The sequence below is a fragment of the Phodopus roborovskii genome, unplaced genomic scaffold, assembly GCF_943737965.1.
Source record: "Phodopus roborovskii unplaced genomic scaffold, PHOROB, whole genome shotgun sequence".
NCBI lineage: Eukaryota > Metazoa > Chordata > Mammalia > Rodentia > Cricetidae > Phodopus > Phodopus roborovskii.
In genome coordinates, this window is record NW_026125059.1 from 13,300,920 (window position 1) to 13,320,339 (window position 19,420).

Consider the following 19,420-nt stretch of genomic DNA (forward strand, 5'->3'; position numbering starts at 1 on the left):
GGCCCCAAAGTCCTCTGCAGCTACATCCCCTCTCTCCCTCCTTCCCACAAAGCTTGGATTACCAAGTTGTCTTGTTTCTCTCTCCCACTCACTGCTCAGTCAGCCCACCACCATCTGCTGTCCCCACCCCCACCCCCATCACAACCCTCCCAAGGTCAGCGGCCTCCTTCCTGCTCTCCAGAAGACTCTGTCCTCACCTCAGCTCTTTTCTCCCCTCACCTGGACCCTCCCTCTGCTCTGCACGCCCCCTCCCCCTCCCACCGGCTCCCTCCTCTTCTTCATCCACTCCTCTGCCATCTTCGCCATCTATCTCATCCTCCACCAGCCCTTAATCTGTTTAACATTTATTACTTTAAAAAAATACACAAATAAATATAGAGGAAAACAAATAAAAATGACTTGAAGTTCCGCCAACTTGTGATTGTCTCCCTAATGTGTTTCAGAGCGCGCAGACGTGGCCTGCGTGCCACACATGGGAGCTCTCTCTACAAAGAGAAAGGATGAGAGAATGGCCCTCGCCGACCTGGCTGCAGGTGACCCCTGTTAACAGCCCTGTGTTCACTCACCAGCATCCCTGACTGGCCCTTCTGTGTCCTCTGCAGCAGTGGCTCTCAGTGTCCACCCGTGGGTCGCATACCAGATATTTACATTGTGATTCACAACAGTGGCACAATTACAGTTATGACGTAGCAACAGAGATAATGTCATGATAGGAGGGGGTCACCACAACATGAGGGACTGTGTTAAAGAGTCGAAGCATTAGGAAGGTTGAGAACCATTGCTCTACAGGGATCTTTCTAACAGCCTGTTTGGGGGATTGACCACCCTCTCTATCTTGGGCTGGAGATTATAGTCTCCCCCTTATTCTGGCCTCGATCCATCTTGGCTGCTGTTGGCCAGGCCCCAAATCCCTTCCCACTGGCCATGATTCCCTGGCCACCTGACCTCTATCTGATCCTCTGTGGAGGTTCCTTCACCTCTCCACCTGAATGTGTGCTCCCCAGCCCAGTGTAGGCCCCTGAGAGGGCCCTTTGTGTCTCCCCTGATGGTCAGATTGAGTCCTGTGCCCATCTCTCAAGCCTGAGGCTCCAGGGACAGGGGCTGGGAGATGGCTCAGAAGTGAAGAGCATGTATGTATTGTTCTTGCAAAGGGGTGGAGTTTGGGTCCCAACTCACAACCTCTGTAACCCAGCTCCAGGACATCTAATGCCTCTGACCTCTTCGAGCTCCTGCACACATGTTCACATACATACACAGACACTCATACTCAAAATAAAATCAAGCTTAAAAAAATAAAATTGCCAGGCATTGGTGGCGCATGCCTTTAATCCCAGCACTCAGGAGGCAGAGGCAGGCAGACCTCTGTGAGTTCGAGGCCAGCCTGATCTACAGAGCTAGTCCCAGGACAGGCTCCTAAACAATATAGAGAAACCCTGTCTCAAAAAAAAAAAATTAAATTAAAGTAGAGGAGAGGATGGCCCTTCCTCCCAGTGTGTTCTAGGTGGGTGGCTTGAAGGACACAACCCTGCCCAGTCCGGTAGCAGCCCTTCTGAGCATCTGGGCCCTGATCACCGCCCTAGCAGTGGTTGTGCTGTGCTGTTTCCCAGAATCCCTCTTACTCCAGCCTCCCACATCAGACCCATCACAGCCCCTGTCAGTTCTCCCACCCAGCCCCCCTGGACCAACTCCGGCCCCTTCTAACCTTCTGAGGGCTCTTCTTTGACAGCTGGAGTGGTCCTTTAAAGGTAAATCTAATCACTGTCACTCCCCTGTTGAGGCTTTCCAAAACATTCTTGCTCGGGGCCCCGCGATGGCAGCCACCCATCTGCACGCAGCCAGCACCTCTCCGCGGGCGACTTGCTGAGCTGATATGACTCCGTGCAACATCCTGAGATCCCCTGTAGACCGGATCAGTGACATCTCTGTCCTGTACCCCATTTGCTTCAACTAGAACAGACATTTTCCATCTCCCTTGAACTAGAAGATACATTCTCTCTTGCCTCCCTCTGGTCTTTGCACATGCTGTTCCCTCAGCCTGACCCCCCTTCCTCCCTCCCTCCCTCCCTTCCTTCCTTCCTTCCTTCCTTCCTTCCTTCCTTCCTCCTTCCCCCACCCCGGGTTTCTCAAGACAGAGCTTCTCTGTGTAGCTCTGGCTGTCCTAAAATTTGCTCTGTAGACCAGGTTGGTCTTGAACTCACAGAGACCTGCTTTCCTTCCTCTCTCAGTTCAGTCCACACATCCCACAGACGTCACTTTCCAAGATGGTTTCCTACCCCCTGCTCTGAGCAGCCCTGATAACATTTATCTCACCCTGATTTCTAAGTGATGGGATCTGGCAGTCCCCTCCAGCCCTGGTTTGGTTTTTTTCTTGCCACAGTCCCTTTCATAACAGGCACTCATCTTCCCAGTACCATGTGTTCGGCCTCTGGCACAGAGACTCAGATGTTGTAGAATCCCTCATGAATTCAGATGCTCAACAAATATTTGTTGGTCACCTTCCTGTGGTACAGAGTCTTCTATGTCCTAAGAGCATGTGAGTGAAAAAAAAAAAAATCAAGCAAACAAGGATTTCTATCCCAGTGATACAATGTGCCCTGGAGGAACAAGGCAGACACAGCACAGAAAAGGAGCTGCAGGGTTGACTCCACAGTCAAGAGCGCTTGCAGCTCTTCCAGAGGACCAGGGTTCAGTTCCCAGCACCCCATCAGGTGGCTCACAACTGCCTGCAACTCCAGGTCTAAAGGATCTGAGGTCTTCTGGCTTCCTTGGACACTGGCTTGCATACACATGGCAGGCACACACACAAACACTTAAAAGTACAATAAATAGGGGACTATAGGACAGGCCAGAAGGTGATCAGGGTTGTATAAAATACGGAAAAGAGCAAGAGTTATTGATGGAGGCTTGGCGAGAGGGAGGCTGCTCTTTTCAGAGTGTCTGGGTCCCATCTCTAAAAGGTGATATTTGGACAAGGGTGTTGAAGGCCAGGTGCACTGGCATACTGCAGATATTAGGGGAAGAGCATTGAGCCAGAGGGATGGACAGTGCCCTCAGGTCCTCAGGTGAGAACAAGGTCAGCAAAGCTTGACAAAGGAGGGAGGAGGTGGGGCAGTAGTCACAAAGGTCAAAGGGCAGATCGTGTAAGGCCTTGTAGACATCCTGTCTTTGATTCTGAAAGGAGCAGGGCCATTTTCCCCTGACAGCTTTACTGGGTATAATTTACATACTATAAAATTCACCCATTGTAAGTGCACACGTAATGATGTCCAGTAAATTACTCTCGGGCACCTGCCACTGCCATCCATCAGGCTGTCTCTTTACCACTTCCTGCCCATCTCATCAGCCCCACCTCCATTGCCAGTCCCAAGCAACACGAATCTGCTTTCTGCCTCTGCCAAGTTGCCTTTCTGGACATTTCTAGAAAGGAAGGTTTTCGATTGACATGGCTTTGTTCTGTCTTTTGGCTTTTCTTCCTTCATGGAGCCGAGTGTGTTAGAGATGTCGTCATGTTGGCTCTCAGAAGGCCCCTTCCCACATTTGCCACACCCACCCACCATCATTTCAGAGACATGGTGTGCTTCCATTCTCTTTGGCTGAACTGGACTGCTGTGTCTTTGTGTGGACTAACGTTCCCTTGTCTCTGCTGTAGATACTTTGGAGTGGAATGCCTGAATGCTATGCAAACATTCCTGTTGAACTTTTTAAGTGCTATCAAATGGGCCACCATGTGGAGCTTGCTCTAAAATGAGTGGATGGAGGCCACCTTTCCTAGGCTTGATGAAACAAACCTGCCAAGCGGAGGGCAAAGTGGGCCTGGCACAGGTACTCTGGGCTCATGCTTAGGCTGGCACTAAAGGCTTCATGGAGGACCTGGTCCAGGCCACCCCAGGCTGTGAACCCAGTTTGCCCAGCCCTGGAAAGAAGCAGGGATGCCTGCCTCGCCCTCTCCTTCCACGGGGACCAATCACCAGATAGCTTCCACGTAGCCAAAGCGTGAAAACCTCCAGTTTCGAGAAGCCGCCGCATCAGGCACGGACTGTTCGAAGCTGTGGAGCCCTCTCCCCCCAGGGAGATGACAAAATTTTCTTTGCAATTAAAATTCCTTTGAAACTGGGACCAAAGAAAACGCAGAGCAGAAAGCTTTTTAAAACGGAAGGGAATGCTTCTCTGTAGCAATTACCATGCGCGCATTCCAACAGGCTGCTTCCTCCTCCCTCCTGCCAGCGGCAGCAGGGAGCTACCCTGCCTGGGCTCTGCTTCTGTGTTCACCGAGGCCCCCAGGCCCCTTTTCCTGGATGATCCCAGCTTTTCTGCTCAGCCTTAGCCTCTGCATCCCTCCCACACAACTAGCCTCAGTGCAGGCTTTGGCTTACGCGGTCCCCCTTCCCGTGAGATGCCCTCCCAGCCCAGTCTGCCAACACCGAGCTCCATCTGTGTGTTGCCCTAGTCCTTCCTGCCAGCGCCCCTCCCCTCATCCGCCCACTGTCCTGCCTCTCTCCACCCACCAGCTCTGTTGGGATCTTTGCCTGAGCGTGATGAGACACGCCCTTAAGGAGTCAGGATGTCCAGGGACATGGTGACACACACCTTTAATCCCAGCATTCTGGAGGCAGAGACAGGAGAATCTCAGTGAGTTGGAGGCCGGCCTGGTCTACAGAGCGAGTTCCAGGACATCCAGGACTGTTACACAGAGGAAACCTTGTCTTGAAAAACAAAAACAAACAAACAAACAAAAAAGAGCCAGGATGCTGCCATTCTACCTTCATGTCCTTCGTTCAATCAACACATAGGTATTTTATTTATTGTATGAGACAGGGTTTCATTTAGTCCAGGATGAACTACAAGGTCTGGCCCCACCCCTGGACCTATTTTCTCCAGCTCATGTCTCCTTTAAAGGTCACAGGGCTTTTCTAAAGTTCTACCAGCTGGGGACCAAGTATTGAAACCTATAAAGGACTTTCAAGTTTGCTTTTTTTTTTTTTTTTTTTTTTTTTTTTTCATTGAGATCTCATGTACCCCAGGCTGGCCATGAACTCAGTATGTGGCTGAGGATGACCTTGATCTCCTGCTCCTCCAGCTTCCAACTCCAGAGTGCTGCAGGGGTCACAGCCATGTATACCATCCCCATGTCTCATGTACACAGTGCTAAGGATCAATCCCAGGATTTCTAGCATGCTAGGCAAGCACTCTCCCGACTGAACTCCATTTCTAGCCCAACACATATTTATGAAGCCATTAAAATATGCCACATATTGGGTCCAAGCCTTAGAGATTAGCCATCTCGGTGTTTAGAAACAGAGCACCAAGGTTTGGGGACAAACCCTTCAGCCAAAAAAGAGCTAAGGATGTTGGATAAAATACAAAAAGCGTCTTATTAAAGCATCAAAGAGCTGACAAGCCAGCCCTTTGTAAGGAATTACCAGGAATTATTAGGTCAAAACTGAAGGGAAAACAGAAAGCCGGGGCACTAGAGAGCAGAGAAGCAGTGTTTGCCCTCAGGACATTGACCGATCCCAGGAAATGTGAATTCTGCTTTTAATGATCTTGTAGAGAAGGGGAAGGGAAGTCCGAGTCCATGGTCCGAATGAGGAGGCACTCAGGCTGGAGACATTCCTGAAGCCACTGGGATCTCAAGGGCTTTGCCCTTGGGGTACAGAGGAAGCAGAAAGTAGCAGCTAAGGCTCACCTGAGCCACTCAGCCATTCAGAAAACCCAGGGCTTTAGTTTAAAGTTGAACCCCGAGTCAAATGCTAGTGCTTGAAAGAAAGAAAGAAATTGCACTGTGGCGGGCTTCAAGTTCTCTCTTAAGATAAAAATTAAAATACAATGGTCAACAGGAAGTCAAAGATAAGCAAACATCAGAGAACAATGTGGAATGAACTGAGCAGAGGGCACAACAAACCGAACATGACCCCCTCGCGTCTCCTGATACACAGATAGATGACACTCTTCTCCAGGACATTCACAGCACTGCTGTGCCTCAGTTTCCCCTGCCTCCAGCAGCTTTGCTGTGTGCTCTATGGTCAACTCCATGATGCAGTGTTTGGGTGACCCTCAGCCCCCTGCTTCCTCCCCTGCTTGTCTCCTGTCTTATATGGCTGTGCCCGGAGCCTGCTCTGTCTCTCCTTCACAACCTCAGCATCCTTTCAGCATTAAATGTCACCTGCAAGCTGAGGATGTCTTGATTTATGTTCCCAGCCTGGGCTCGTCCTTGGAGTTCTTTCCAGACCGTCCCTTGCACCTGCCTGCTATGCGTCTCTGTAGGGATGTCTCAGGAACGTGTCAGGCATAGCCCACCCACACGCTTGCTCCCACCACAGCCTGTGTTTCTCTTGCTAAATGCTGCCAGGGTCCACTGCGAAGCCATAACCCTGGATCCCTGATTGCGATAGAAGTGGGAGGCAGCGATGGGCCAGGTGGTCAGGTGGGATACTGTTCAGGAGGGCAAGTAAGGTTGGCTCTCAATGGAGCTCCCAGCCTTCTGGCTCAGACCACTGGACACATATCGGGGTCATTCACTGAGGTGACTTTGGGCTTGCTGGTGTTGAGGCTTAGTAGATGCTTCTAAGTGAGATGGCCTTGGATCTCACACTTCATCTTTAGAGTAGAGACCAAGAACATTAAGGTTGGCAGCGATCGCGGTGTTGAGGGTAGCTGAGGCCATCTGCCTGGATAGGCTTGTCCAGGAATGAGTGAAGTGTTTCATTGGGTTCTGGAGAGGCTATGGCTTTGAAGGAGAGCGAGGGGCATCATGGGAGAGGCAGAGGGTGCCGGCTGTTCAGTAAGGTTTCAAATACCATTGAGGATGAGCTACATGAAGACTGGGGACAGCCGTTGGACTGGGTGGTATGGCAGTCATCGATGACCTCAACATGTTGAGAGTGAGCATCTGGTGGCAACAGGTTGACAGGAGTGTGGTATATGAGGCAAGGAGATCTTGCCAACCTACCGAGTTCTCTAGCCTAGGGAAGAGACTGGCACAGGAAGATGTGTGCTTACTTAGTGTCAACTAGAAGTTTCTGGCGTGCTTTTGATGCTATGTCCAGCAGAGGGCTTGCTGGGAGATAGAAGGGAAAGATATTTCTTTCATTTCTGGTCTGGTCCAAGGTAAAGGGGCCACGTCTAGTAATGATGGCCTTCTTGCTGCCAGAACCCAGAATAGCTCAGGACACTGTGGTAGGAGATGTGAGACCTAGCCAAAGTGACCCTGAGGCAGGCAGGTTTCAGAAAGCGCAGGGGTCAACTATATCCATTACTTTTCTCATAACTGTGGCCAAATACCTGACCTGAAGCAACTTCTGGAAGGTCTATTTTGGCTCCTACTCTGAGGAGACATAGTTCATTGTGGTGGCTAGAGCTGCAGGGTGGTGGCTTTGTGGGGTCAGGCACATGAGGCAGTGGCTTGGTCACTTCTTTGAGAACTGGGAAGGAGAGACTAATGAATGCCTGTGCTCATCTGCTTTCCTTTTCCCCTTTTAAATTCAGTCTGGGATCCCAGAACACCAGAAGCAGTGTCACCCATATTGAGAGTGTGTTCCTTCCTCAATGAATCATCTCCAGAACCTCCTTCATACCTGTGTCTCCCACGTGATTCTAAAGTCTAGTCAAGTTGACGGTGAAGATGGCCATCACATCTGTTAAGATCTATCAGTCTGATCATGAGGCCAGACAGAACACCTCTTACAGGTTCCATATGGTCCCATCTCCTCAGATCTCATAGTAGAGGACCAGCAAGTTGGCTCAGTGGGTGGAGGTGCACACAGCCAAGCCTGAAAACCTGGGTTTGATCCCTGGAATCCATACAGTGGGAGGAGAGAACCAATTCCCTCAAGCTGTCCTCAGACCACAGATGATAGATGGATAGATAGATAGATAGATAGATAGATAGATAGATAGATAGATAGATAGATAGACAAAATGTAAAGAAATCTAGAGAGCCTTGTACTGGGAGCAGGGTCAGTGTTTCATTATGTGTTCCAGAAGTGACCCGTTATCTTCACAGGTAACCACAGGGAAAAGAAGATCCTAGAATGTCAGGTGGGCTTCTTGGAAGCCTCAGTTCAGGAAGGGGGGGGCTTTGCTACAAAACCAGGAGCAGGTGTCTGTCCGTAGACAAGACAGCAGACGGGCCAGAGCAAGCCCACAGGTGGGTAGGTGCTACCTGTAAGGTGTGGGCGGTCATGTGGCCAGGTTGTAACTGGGGGCTCCTGAGTGAGGACTCATAGGGAGCCCCTCCAGGGGCTTGGACTGGAGGTGAACCCCTGCAGCAGCCCCCATGCTCCTCTTTCACTCTCAGACTCTGATCCTCTCTCGCCTGCGGAAAATAATAATCATGGCTCACCTGGTTCCGGCACTTGACTTTCCAGAGAATTACTTTTGTATTTGCTATCTGCTCAAGCTTTAAAAAAAAAAAATCTTGGAGGATTTATTTTCCTCATTTTACATAGAAGAACACTGAAGCTCAGAGAGGGGAAGTGACTTTCCTTAAGTCACACAGTTGGCAGAAGCAAAGTTAGGAACCCAGTGTAGCCCGGGTGTGACTCCCACATGGATCCCACCGGCCCTGCTCCTGCCTTCTCTATAGCAATGAGCAGACTTGGGGGCTCCCCAAGCATCTCATATGGTCCTTATAACAGAGACCCATGTGTGGTTAGTTGGCTTGCGATCAACAGCATCCTCCAGAGATGGCTACCAAAACCCGTGACTGCTTTAAACGCAGGAAGGAGAGGATTAAGCCTTGAACGGGAGTGCCAGGCTCAGCTTGCTTTCCGGTTCCAGCCTGAGCAGGGAGATTAGGGAGAAGAATCCTTATCTGCCATTTCCATCGCTTGTCAGGAGAGGAAATGGAGGAAAACCCCTCAGACCTGGCACTGGCATTGCCTATCTGTCACCCCAGATGGAACCTGGCTCACAGTCTGGAGGGCCACTGGGCCAAACTGGATTGCAACCTGCAGTCCCTAGTATCCAACCTGCAACCATGAGACCTGGTAGCAGCACTCCCCTAACCCCACCCCCAATGCCCTTTGCCTGTCTGTTTGGGACACATGCAGGTCAGTGAGATGGTTCCTAGTTCTGTGGTGAAACCAAGGTACTCAGTCTAGCCCCATCTCTCCCTCTCAGCCTTCCCTGGGCTGATACACCCTCCCCAAGACTGCACAAGCTATTTTCTCTGCCCATGATTCTCTTCCCATGGCTGTCTATGCTGAGCTCCTACATAACCTTGCGAGACCATTCAAATGTCACCTCATTCAGAAGCCCACAGGAACTTGTACCTAAGCAGGCTGGATTGAGCTGATGCCTGGGTTAACCTTCATTTGAGAAATGGGCTGGATCTTGGCCCCCAGACGTCCAGGGCTACAGTAGACTAGGAATTTATAAGCCTGGAAGTCCCCAATGGTGTGGACAGGAGGGGACAGTCCCTGGTGGCACAGTCTGGGTGAGAAAGCATTTAACTCAGACCAGGCCCCAGGGGAAAACTGGTAGTATGTTCCCTGGATTGGCATCCATTCTTGAGTCTCCCTGATAGGCGAAGCAGAGAGGCATGGACCATGGAGCCCCACATAGAAGTGTGGCTCAAACATCAGACTGTGTGATCTTGGCTAAGTCATTTGACCTCTCTATGCTTCATATCCATGGCAATAGGGGCAGGAGCTGCCTCCGGGTGCTGTGTGAGAATTCAGCGGCTTTTCATGTGGGATGCTCAGAGCAAGGGCATCACGCCAATGGATGGCAGGCTTGCCGAGGCTCCTCATCGGCAGATCCGAGCCCACTGTCACCTCACCCCAAGCCTCTCTATCAGGAAAGTAAGAGCAGTGATAGGTTTCTAATTCTGATGTTCTGTAATGCAGTGAAAGGGAGGGGGTGACGGTAGGGGGTAGGGAAGCGTAAGGCAAGGAGGAAGAAACCCTCAGAACCAAGTGGAGAAGTCCCGGATTGGACAAGGCTGTGTTTAGCTAGAAGGCAGAGGGCCTTGAATGATAAAATAGTGTCAGCAAGGGGCAGCTGAGCCTGGCCATCATTAGGTAGCTATGCTAATCATTAGAGAAAATGCTGCTGCCGCCAAGGGAGTGCTCTGGTCGCTGGAGGAACGGGGACAGCGGCTGTCCTGGCCCAAGACTGCCATAACTGGTTCTGGAGCCCTGGGCAGCAACTGCAGCTGTCCATCCTTACAGCCCAACCCCCAGGTGTTCGTAAATGTACTGGGGACAAGGGTGGCACCTGTGCCAGTAGTGAACAGAAAGATAGGACGGTGGCTGGTGCAGCGGGTCAGCGGCGGTGTCTGTGCCGTAGTGACTGGGAAGATGGGGTAAGTGGACACAAGTACTCACTATGGCTAGTGTTTGTGTTATCCCAACCCTAAGTTTCTAGAAGCCACACTCCTGGCCTTTCCTCTTCCTGCTGAGGAGGCGGGTGGCCGAGCTGAAGCCTGGGGCTGTAGAGGCTCCAGCCTGCAGCCTCCCCAAGGAGCCTGCCATGGTTACCAGCTGCCTGCAAGGAAAGGCTATAAATCCTGAGCAGGCGGGGATGGGGGGGGGGAGCCACGTGGGGGGGCGGAAAGGGGGGGCATCTAAGTGGAATTGAATCTTGTTTAAGGAGGAGACCCACGCCTCCCCGGGCCTGTAATTTACTGCGAGGTTGACAAGATGAAAGCGGAATGTTCAGTGGCATAATCGCTGGGACCTCAGGGAGCTGCGGGAGATGAGCCGCGAGGCCAGTGGTGGCGGCCTGGCTTTGAGAGAGATCTGGGGCGCTGATCCTGCTGTGAGCTCAGCAGGCAGCAGGCCTGGGGCTCCCTCTTTTACGAATGGCAGGGCCTGGCTGGCTAAGCCCAGGCTCAGGCTGCATTCTGCCTGCTCTCATCTCTAGAGCTGAGGTCAGGTCCTGGGTTTGTGGTAGATTTGATTCAGTGGAATGCACCACCCGGCATGCCTGTGACTCACAGCTGCAGACGGTAGGTACTGAGGCCTTGATAAGGAAATGGCCACTACAATGAGCTCCTGACCCCAGGCCGTTCGTTCATAGGGTGGGCAATCCAGCGCCTGGCAGATTCAGAAACCAGGCCTGGCCTGACATCAGACCCCAAGAGGCCTCCATGGGGCCTGCTGTTATCAATTGGCACACTGAGCTCAACTTCAGGACCCTTTTCCAGGCAGCTGACCCCCACCTTCTGTCACGTGTGTGCGCGCGCGCGTGCGTGTGTGCTTGCGTGTCTGTGTGTGTGTGTGTGTGTGTGTGTGTGTGTAGGAGTAGGACTGTGGAAACATCTTTTACAGATGGGAACACTGTGCCCTAGGAAAGAGAGAGAGCGGTAGCCACAGAAGCCGGGTCTGTGACTGGCTGCTCTCTCATCCAGCTACACCACTTTACAGGAGGGAAGAATGAGACTCTTGAGAGTTAGGGGTACAGTCCAGGCTGGGACAGAGTGAAGGTGTCTCGGGAGCTGGACCCACACTAGAGGAGTGGGCACAGCCCTCTGTCCCATGCCTTAGTAACTAGAGGCGAATGCCTGTCAAATTGTGTGCTGGTTCCCAAAACAATGACAGAAAATTAGGCATGGTGACTCCATGATGATTCCAGTGTTCTGGAGGCAGAGGCAGGAGGATCAGAAATTGAAGGTCATTTTTTTTTTTCTATATTGTGGTTTGAGGCCTCTATGGAGATACCATCACAAGATGGCTTAGCAGCATTTACCACACAGCTATGAGGACCCGTCTTTGTATCCCCAGAACTCACAGGAAAGGCCAGGGCCAGTGTGTGTGTCTGTGATCCCAGCACTGGGAAAGTAGAGACGGGGGGGTCTCTGGGGCTGAATGACCAAGTAGTCTAGCCAAGCCACAATCTCCAGTTTTACTGAGAGACCGTGTCTCGAAAGCATTAAGTAAAAAGGCTGGAGCAATGTCTCAGCAGTTAAGAGCACTGGCTACTCTTGCTGAGGACCCAGATTGAGTCCCCGGCACCAAGAGGACAGCTTACAACCATCTGTAACTCAGTTCTAAGAGATCAGTGTTCTCCACTGGTGTGTGGTACACAGACATGTGTTCGAGCAAAACAGCCATACATGTAAAAGGAAAGATAAAAGAATAAAGTAGAAAGGGCAGTTGAGATGATACTAGACATCAACCTCTGTCCTCTATGTGCACACTAGAGTGCATGTGCACACGCATGCACACACACACACACATACATATGCACCTCCATTTGTATATCCATACATGTATACACATAAACATGCAAACATAACAATAAATAAGTTAATAAGCAGTAAGCACTTGCCCTGGTTATAGGAGTAAGCTGCAGCATGTACCCTTAGTTCAGAGTCACACATACAGTGGGTACTTGACACCAATTCCCAGCCCAGGGCTGGCAGCTCTGTGTCAAAAGCTGCTACAGAACCTTCCCAGAACAGCCAGGCTGTGTGACCAGACTTCATCCTCCAGGTCCTGGCTTCCCTGATTTCTGGCTAGCTGTTACCCTAGTCCAGTGACTCTCTGTGCCCCAGTTTCTAGAGGTGACCATCAGCTCTTGGTGGCTTGGATAGCACTGGAAGCCCTGCGGAGGGCACAGCCTAGTAGGCAGAAAGTACAGGCTTTGACTTTCAACTCCTCCAACATTCATATCCCTGGCCTGTGGAAAGTTCTAGAAGCACTACATGCCCTTTTATATTGTGATCGTCATGGTCACCATATCAGATGCTCCTGGGCTGGATGGAAAGCTGAATTCTGAAAAAGCTCCCAATATGTGGCCACAGTGGTTCTGAAATGAACCCTGGGAACCAATTATGACCTTCTATTGCAAAGAAATCCAGATATGGCAGAGACTGGCCCAAGGTCACCCATCTTGGTGGTATCAGAGCCAGGCTCTGGTCCCATCTACCCCACCTTCCTGCCCAGGGAGCTTTCTCCTCTACCGCAAAGGCACAGATGCCTTAATGTCATCTGCTTGGGTGGCAGTAAAAATTAACTACCCTGAATACGAGCCTCATCATGCAGCCTCTGAGCCCAGGGAGGCTGACAGGAATGTGTCGCATGAGTCCCTGGGGTGTCCAGGTGCTCCCTCTGTGACTCCTAGGTCCCCTCCACCTACAGCTCTCCCTTGCCTTGGCTTGGTGAGACCCTACTTAAGGACACAGAAGGCAATGGTCGAGACCTGGAGTGGCAGAGTTAGGTGGGGGCTAGACTCCTGTCCCCACACCCAGCCCTTTTGAATTTGACTGCAGGGTCCCTCAGGTCCCCCAAGTTGTCTTCCAGTCTGGGAGGAATGTTTGTTTTGGAATGAAGCTTCTTGGATAGGGGACTACTCTGTGCCCCAGAGGACCTGCTCTGGTTGTAGCTACCTACTCCAGCGGCTATGGAAAGACGAGAGCACCCAAGAGGAGGTATCAGAGCTCCAGTAGCATGGAGGAGATGGGACCACGGGTATGCTCAGTAGGAGTGTGCTGCCCTTGGAGGTAGCAGACAGAACACCGGGCCACAGACAGCCAAGGAGGTAAGACAGGAAGAAAAAGGGGGAAGGAATAGGCAACCCGGAAGGCAAAGCAGGAAGGAAATGAGGAGGAAGAAGAGGAAGACAGCAAAGGATGGAGCAGGTAGAGGAACCATGGCAGTTACGTAATGGGGTACTATACAACAATGAAAAAGATCCATATCAGAGCAAAGAGGAATCCGGTAGCTACAATATAGAAAAAAAGACCCTAAAGAGTGTATACAGTAGGAGCTCAAAAGAAAGCAAAACAACAAAAGAGCCAGCTGTGCAGGAATGTTCAGTGATGTGATGTAATCCCAGACAAACCAGGGTCTATTTCCAAAGGCAGGGCAGGGGGACCTGTTGCTGGGTCTCAGAGGACAGAGGGCAGGGCTTCTGGGGAGGGTGTGACTCTCAGAGTTTTGATCGAAGGGTGGATCCATTTTTCCATTTTGTAATTATTAGTTACAGCATGTGTTAATGATTTGTACCATTTTCAGCATCGAGACTGAAATTCAATTTTAACCGATTATGGAAAGTCCAGAAGGAGGGGAGGAAGGAGGGAGGAAGGGAAGAGAGATGGTGATCTACTGAGAGGGGGGGACAGCCTCCTGGGGCTTTGCTCGGCTGGCACCTCAGCGGGTCCCTGCCCCCCATCCAGCCACGTTTGTAAAATGGAATAAATATTGACACGGCCAGGATGGTATTCAATTTGTCCTGATCACTGGGCCGCGGTGAGTTCTGACGGGGTGCGGTGTAAAACAGCAGCTGGGATGTAATTTCTACTGTCAACATGATGTACAGCGAGGCTGTGCCTGCGGCACTGCACGTGGGCAGGGCGGGAGTGGGGCATGAGGCAGGTATAACCCTAACACCTGGGACAGAGGGTGAACACTCTGGCCCTGGCAGGTGAGCAGCAGTCAGCCCCAGGAAGTGCTTTTATGTGCAAGCCTGCGTAGAGTTATACACCCACAGAGCTCCTAGCTGACTTTGGAAGTCAGGTCTTGAGTATGGACACGAGCTAGGGTAAGTCACTGTCAGAGAAGCATATGGTCCCAACTCCTGTGACGTCCCAGCAGCCACTACAGCCCCCTCTGCCCATCTTCATTCTTCTTCCCATCCACAGCCTATGGGAATTCCGGATATACCACTAACTAGCTGTGTGACCTTGGGAAAGTCCTCAGCCTCTCTGAGCCACTGGCTCTTTTTTCTGTAATAGAAATTTGAGAGACGGCTATTTGGAGACTGCAGTATGAGGGTGAATGTGGAATGTCCTGCGTTTAGCTGTCACCCCTTATTATTAGCTAATTGGATGACTGTGCCTGGCACAGAGGAGAGGCTCCATGAGTGTGGCCCAGCATAATCTGCACTGACTCATGCAGCCTGCCTGCTTGTCTTCCTTTTCTGTAACCATGACCTGCGTAGGTTGTTTCCCCCAGAGGACCCAGGTCCTGGTTCCCACATCCTCCCTCCCAGGGAGGAGACCGTGAGGAGGAGGAGGACTGAGTTTATGAGGTTACATGAGAAACAGAGAAGGTGGTGCTCATGAAGTGCGGGATGTGCCTGGCTCTTAGTAGGTGATCAATAAATGTCAGCGAAAACAGAAAAATAAAACCGGGAAGCCATCCTCTAGCTGCCTCCTCCCACCTCCCCTCAGGTCAATCCATCATGGAGTCTGCTCTGTTCTGCTTCCTAAATATTTCAGAGCTGTCACTTTCTCTCACCCCACAGCGGCCTCCCAGGTCTGAACCACCACCGCTGTCTTCCCCAGACATCACCTCTGCCTTCTGACATTGTTCCCCGAACCACAGGCGCAACCACACCTCTTTAAACACAAGCTCACTCCTGTCCCTCTACTCAGGACCCTTTCCCACCTCTGGCTGTCCAGATATCAAGCCCTGTATCCCCTCTCCACCATGGCTAATTAACTTTTTTTTTTTTTTTAAAGACAAGGTCTCCTTTAGCCCAGGTTAGCCCCAGTCTCACTAAGTAATTGAGGATGGCCTTGAACTCCCGATCCTCCTGCCTCCACCTCCCACACACTAGGATTATTCGTGTGGGTCACATCATCAAACTAGGGTAGTTCGTTTTTACTGCAACCTGGCCATGACCTTTTAGCTCACCACCTCGGCCTGGAATGTTCTTTAGATTGTCCCTGAGTGTATCTCATGGGCCATGGAGAGTTTTGCCTCCTCCAAGTCCTTTCTAGGGAAATATCTTCTAGCTATTTCTCCCACCCACGGTGAGGATGTGTCTCTTGTATGTATGTGGAAGTGCCTGTGTTTATCTTTAAGGTTAACCCAACTGGGAATTGTGCATACACATCTGTCTGTAGAATCAGTGCACGAGTGAGTGCACCCATGGACATACAGGGTGGGAGGCAGTCGTGGGGCACGGACTGAGCTCAGCGGGTTCCTCCGCCTCCAGCAGGGGTCTGGCGTGTAGTAGCCACTCAGTTAATATTTCACGAGTCCAAAAATGGAAGAGGCAGAGGGAAAGGAAACTGCAGCCCTGCAGTCTGGGGAAAGAGGTTGAGCAGCAGCAACCCCGCCCTTCCTGTCCTTCTTACCCTGGACCATGCAGCCAAGCAGCCACCTTTCCCTCATGTCCAGAGCCCTGGAATAAAGTGGGAATGGGTGGTAGAGGGCAGCTCGTGATGACCCCACAGCCAGCAAGCTAGCACTGAAACCCAGACAAAGCCAGTTCCTGAGCCCTGGGCTCAGGAGACAATGAATTCCCTAGGCTAGGGGGAGACAGAGGGATTGAGTGGGGGAGCGTCTCACTGGGCAAGGCAGAAGGGCATGCCCAGCCCTAAGGACAGGAACAAAGGCCCCTGAGGCGTGAGCATCCTAAAGGGGCGTCTGCTTCTCTGCTTCGTTGCCATTGGTCAGTGCTTCTTGCTGCTGTGACAGAACACTTTGGCAAAGGTTGATTTGGACTCAGGGTCTCAGAGGCTTTGGCCATGGTAGGTTGGTTCAGAGTGTCATGGCAGGGATTGGATATGAACCAAAGCTGTTCACTATGTAGCGAGCAGGAAGCAGAGTGAGGGGCACAGGAGGAAAACATGTCCTTCAGGGAGCTATCTCAAATGTAGTAGGACTTTCCTTTGTGGGACCACCAGCTCCCCAGTAATGGCATGGAGGCTTCCTATTAATTATGAAAGCTTGGTCTTAGCTTAGGCTTTTTCCCAACTAGCTCTTACAACTTAATTAAACTGTTTTTTATTAATCTATGTTTTACCTCGTGGCTCGGTTATCTCTCCTCTGTACTGTATATCCAATTTGTTCTGCATCTCCTGGCATCTCCACGTGCCTAGATTCCTTCTGCTCTTCCTCTCTCTTCCCTGGAAATTCCGTCTATCCTCTCCTGGCCTAGCTATTGGCCGTACAGTACAGCTCTTTATTAAACCAATCATGAGGTCCTTAGGCAGAGACACATCTTCACAGTGCACACAAATATTCTGCACCAATGTCCTTCAGAGACATGCCCCGGTGACCTGTCTTCTCCCCACAGCCCACTGAGTTAGTCTAGAAAGGGTGGTGACTAAGGAGATCAGAACAGTCATAATCTGGTTACCCACTAAGGCCTCAGCTCTGGCCACCTCCTCACTGGGGTTGGGGCCTTCCACACGTGAGCACCCAGCAGGAATTTCAGATCCAGAGCATAGCCAGGGTATCTGCACCTGCAAAGGGGCGCCGGACAGTGTTATCGCATAGAGAATGTAGGTTTGAGTCCTGAGTGGGTGTCCACAATCTGAGCTTTAGAGCCAGCAGATCAGAGTTCAAATCTGAGCAAGTCACACGACCGCTCTGTGCCTCAGTTTCCTTGCCTGAAAAATCAGTGGCCACCTCCAGAGGCTGGGGATGAGCAGACAAAGCCTGTGACCTACATGGGGACCAATGACCCAGCTTGACTCCACAGAAGGAGGCCAAGGAGGTTTTCAATGCATTGATGGTGCCCCAGTGCATGCTCAGTTTAGATGAGGCACCTGAGACCCTGGGCAGCCTTTGCATGTGTGAGGCCTGTTGTGTGGGAGGGTGGAGGCTCCCAGCTCTGGTACCCCCTCCCTGTCTCCCATCTTTCCTCACTGAGTACTTCCAAGCTGGGAAGTCCTGGAAGACCCTGATCTCATGCCAGCACACGCCATTCTTCCTGGGATCCTGAGAGGGGAGCAGGCGCAGGGTGGCTGGCCCAGCCCCCTCCATGCCTCACTGCTCCTGCCTCAGGCACTGGGGTCCATTCTCTCCAAGGGCAAGAACTAAGCTGGTGGAAACCACGTCCCCCAGGGAGCAGGCTGCAACTGGACACAATGGGCTCCAGGTCCAGGATCCAGCAGGCATTGTGCCCTAGAACTTGGATAGGGCAGACAGGTGCCAGCCTGCCAGGCAAAGTGCCCACTGGCAGCCCTGGGAGCCCGGAGGGCATGGAGAAAGGACATGCCAGGTGGAAGAAGCAAGGGAATGAATGAATGACCATCCCTACCCTGCATCTCCCTGCCCCAACACCAGCCCCTCCCTAGGGCTCAGGCAGCTGTCTTCCACCGTGTCAATCAAATCTCATCTCAACTTTCCTTGGCACAAGACCCAACAGCAGTCACTTGTGGGCCTGGCTAGTAATTGTTCACAAAATGTGTGAGCGAATTAATGAGTAAGTGTATGGATATTTTCTCTGAGACCCCTTTCTAGCCAGGATGCTTGGTGTGTAACAGGAGTCCAGGGGAACCCCTCAAGTGACCAGAAACAGACATTGCTGGCCCTCCAACGTTATTGCTCAGCACCAGCCCTCTCTCCAGCAACTACCTCAGCATCCAACCTTGTCTTCCTAAGGCTAGCACAGCCACTCCCAGTTCCCGATAAGAACAATGAGGCTCAAAGACACAGTGGGGTACTCAGGCCCCTCGCAGTCCGGTAACAGCCAGATGTCAGCCCCAGCGTGGCCTCGTGGCCTCGTGGGTGCCAAGGGTGTGACTCTACCCCTCCAGCCAGGGCTGGGAGATGACCTGGAGTGTGGAGGAGCAGGCTGGTGTGACAAGCCCCAGGCTGCACCATGAAGTCTCTTCCACTTTGTCCTGCCTGGAAGTCACTGTGCCCAGCCCTCTCCTGGCTCCTGGCACAATGACCGACTGGGTGACAAACGTCAAACAGGCAGGAAAAGCCCTTGCCTGTCCCCAGGGAGACAGCCAGATGACAAAGGAGAGCTGGCACTCTCACCTTGGCAGTAGCAGTGCCAGGGCACTGAGAAATCTAGACAGGATGTGCCGGCCACTGCTGCAGAGTGCAGAAGGACGGAAATAGCATGGCAGCCGTAGAGCTGAGGACAGCCGAGTCAGGGCTCCTTCGAGATGCGGAAGGTCACCTTCTCCCCAGACAGCAGCTGAACTCCGGAACAAGCCTCTCCTGAGACCCACCCAGGCGCCTGTATGTGCTTTACTCTGGAGATGAGCGTGGTCCTCATTGCTTAGAGGCTTGTCCTCACAGCGATAGCAAGCCTAAGATGTTGACTTGGCTAGACAGGTCTAAGGGTGTTTTGGGGAAGGGAGAGTGAGAATCTAAAGGAAGCAGGCACTAGACCGGGGTCCAAAACCAGGGCAGGTTAATGTGGTGGTTCCACAACGTCATTAGAAACACATTTCTCCATCTTTTCTTAGTAGAACTTTGCAGCCTGGAATAGGTCTCTTTATCATTCCAAAATGGCTGCTGTTGCTCCAAACTTTCTCCTTAAGGCATCCCCTTTTAAACTAGGAGTACAAATAATTTCCAAGAAGCTTCCCAGAAGATAGCCCTTTATGTTTTATTGACCAGAATTGTGTTATAGGACACTCTGTAAACCAATTACTGGCAGGGAGGGGGAAAGGGGCTGTCGCTGGTATAACAGTCACTGCTTAGAGGGGAGAAGCCGAGCACTCATGGCCCCAGGAAGAAATGATGCTGAAATGAAAGAGAAACCAGGAAGGGCGAGG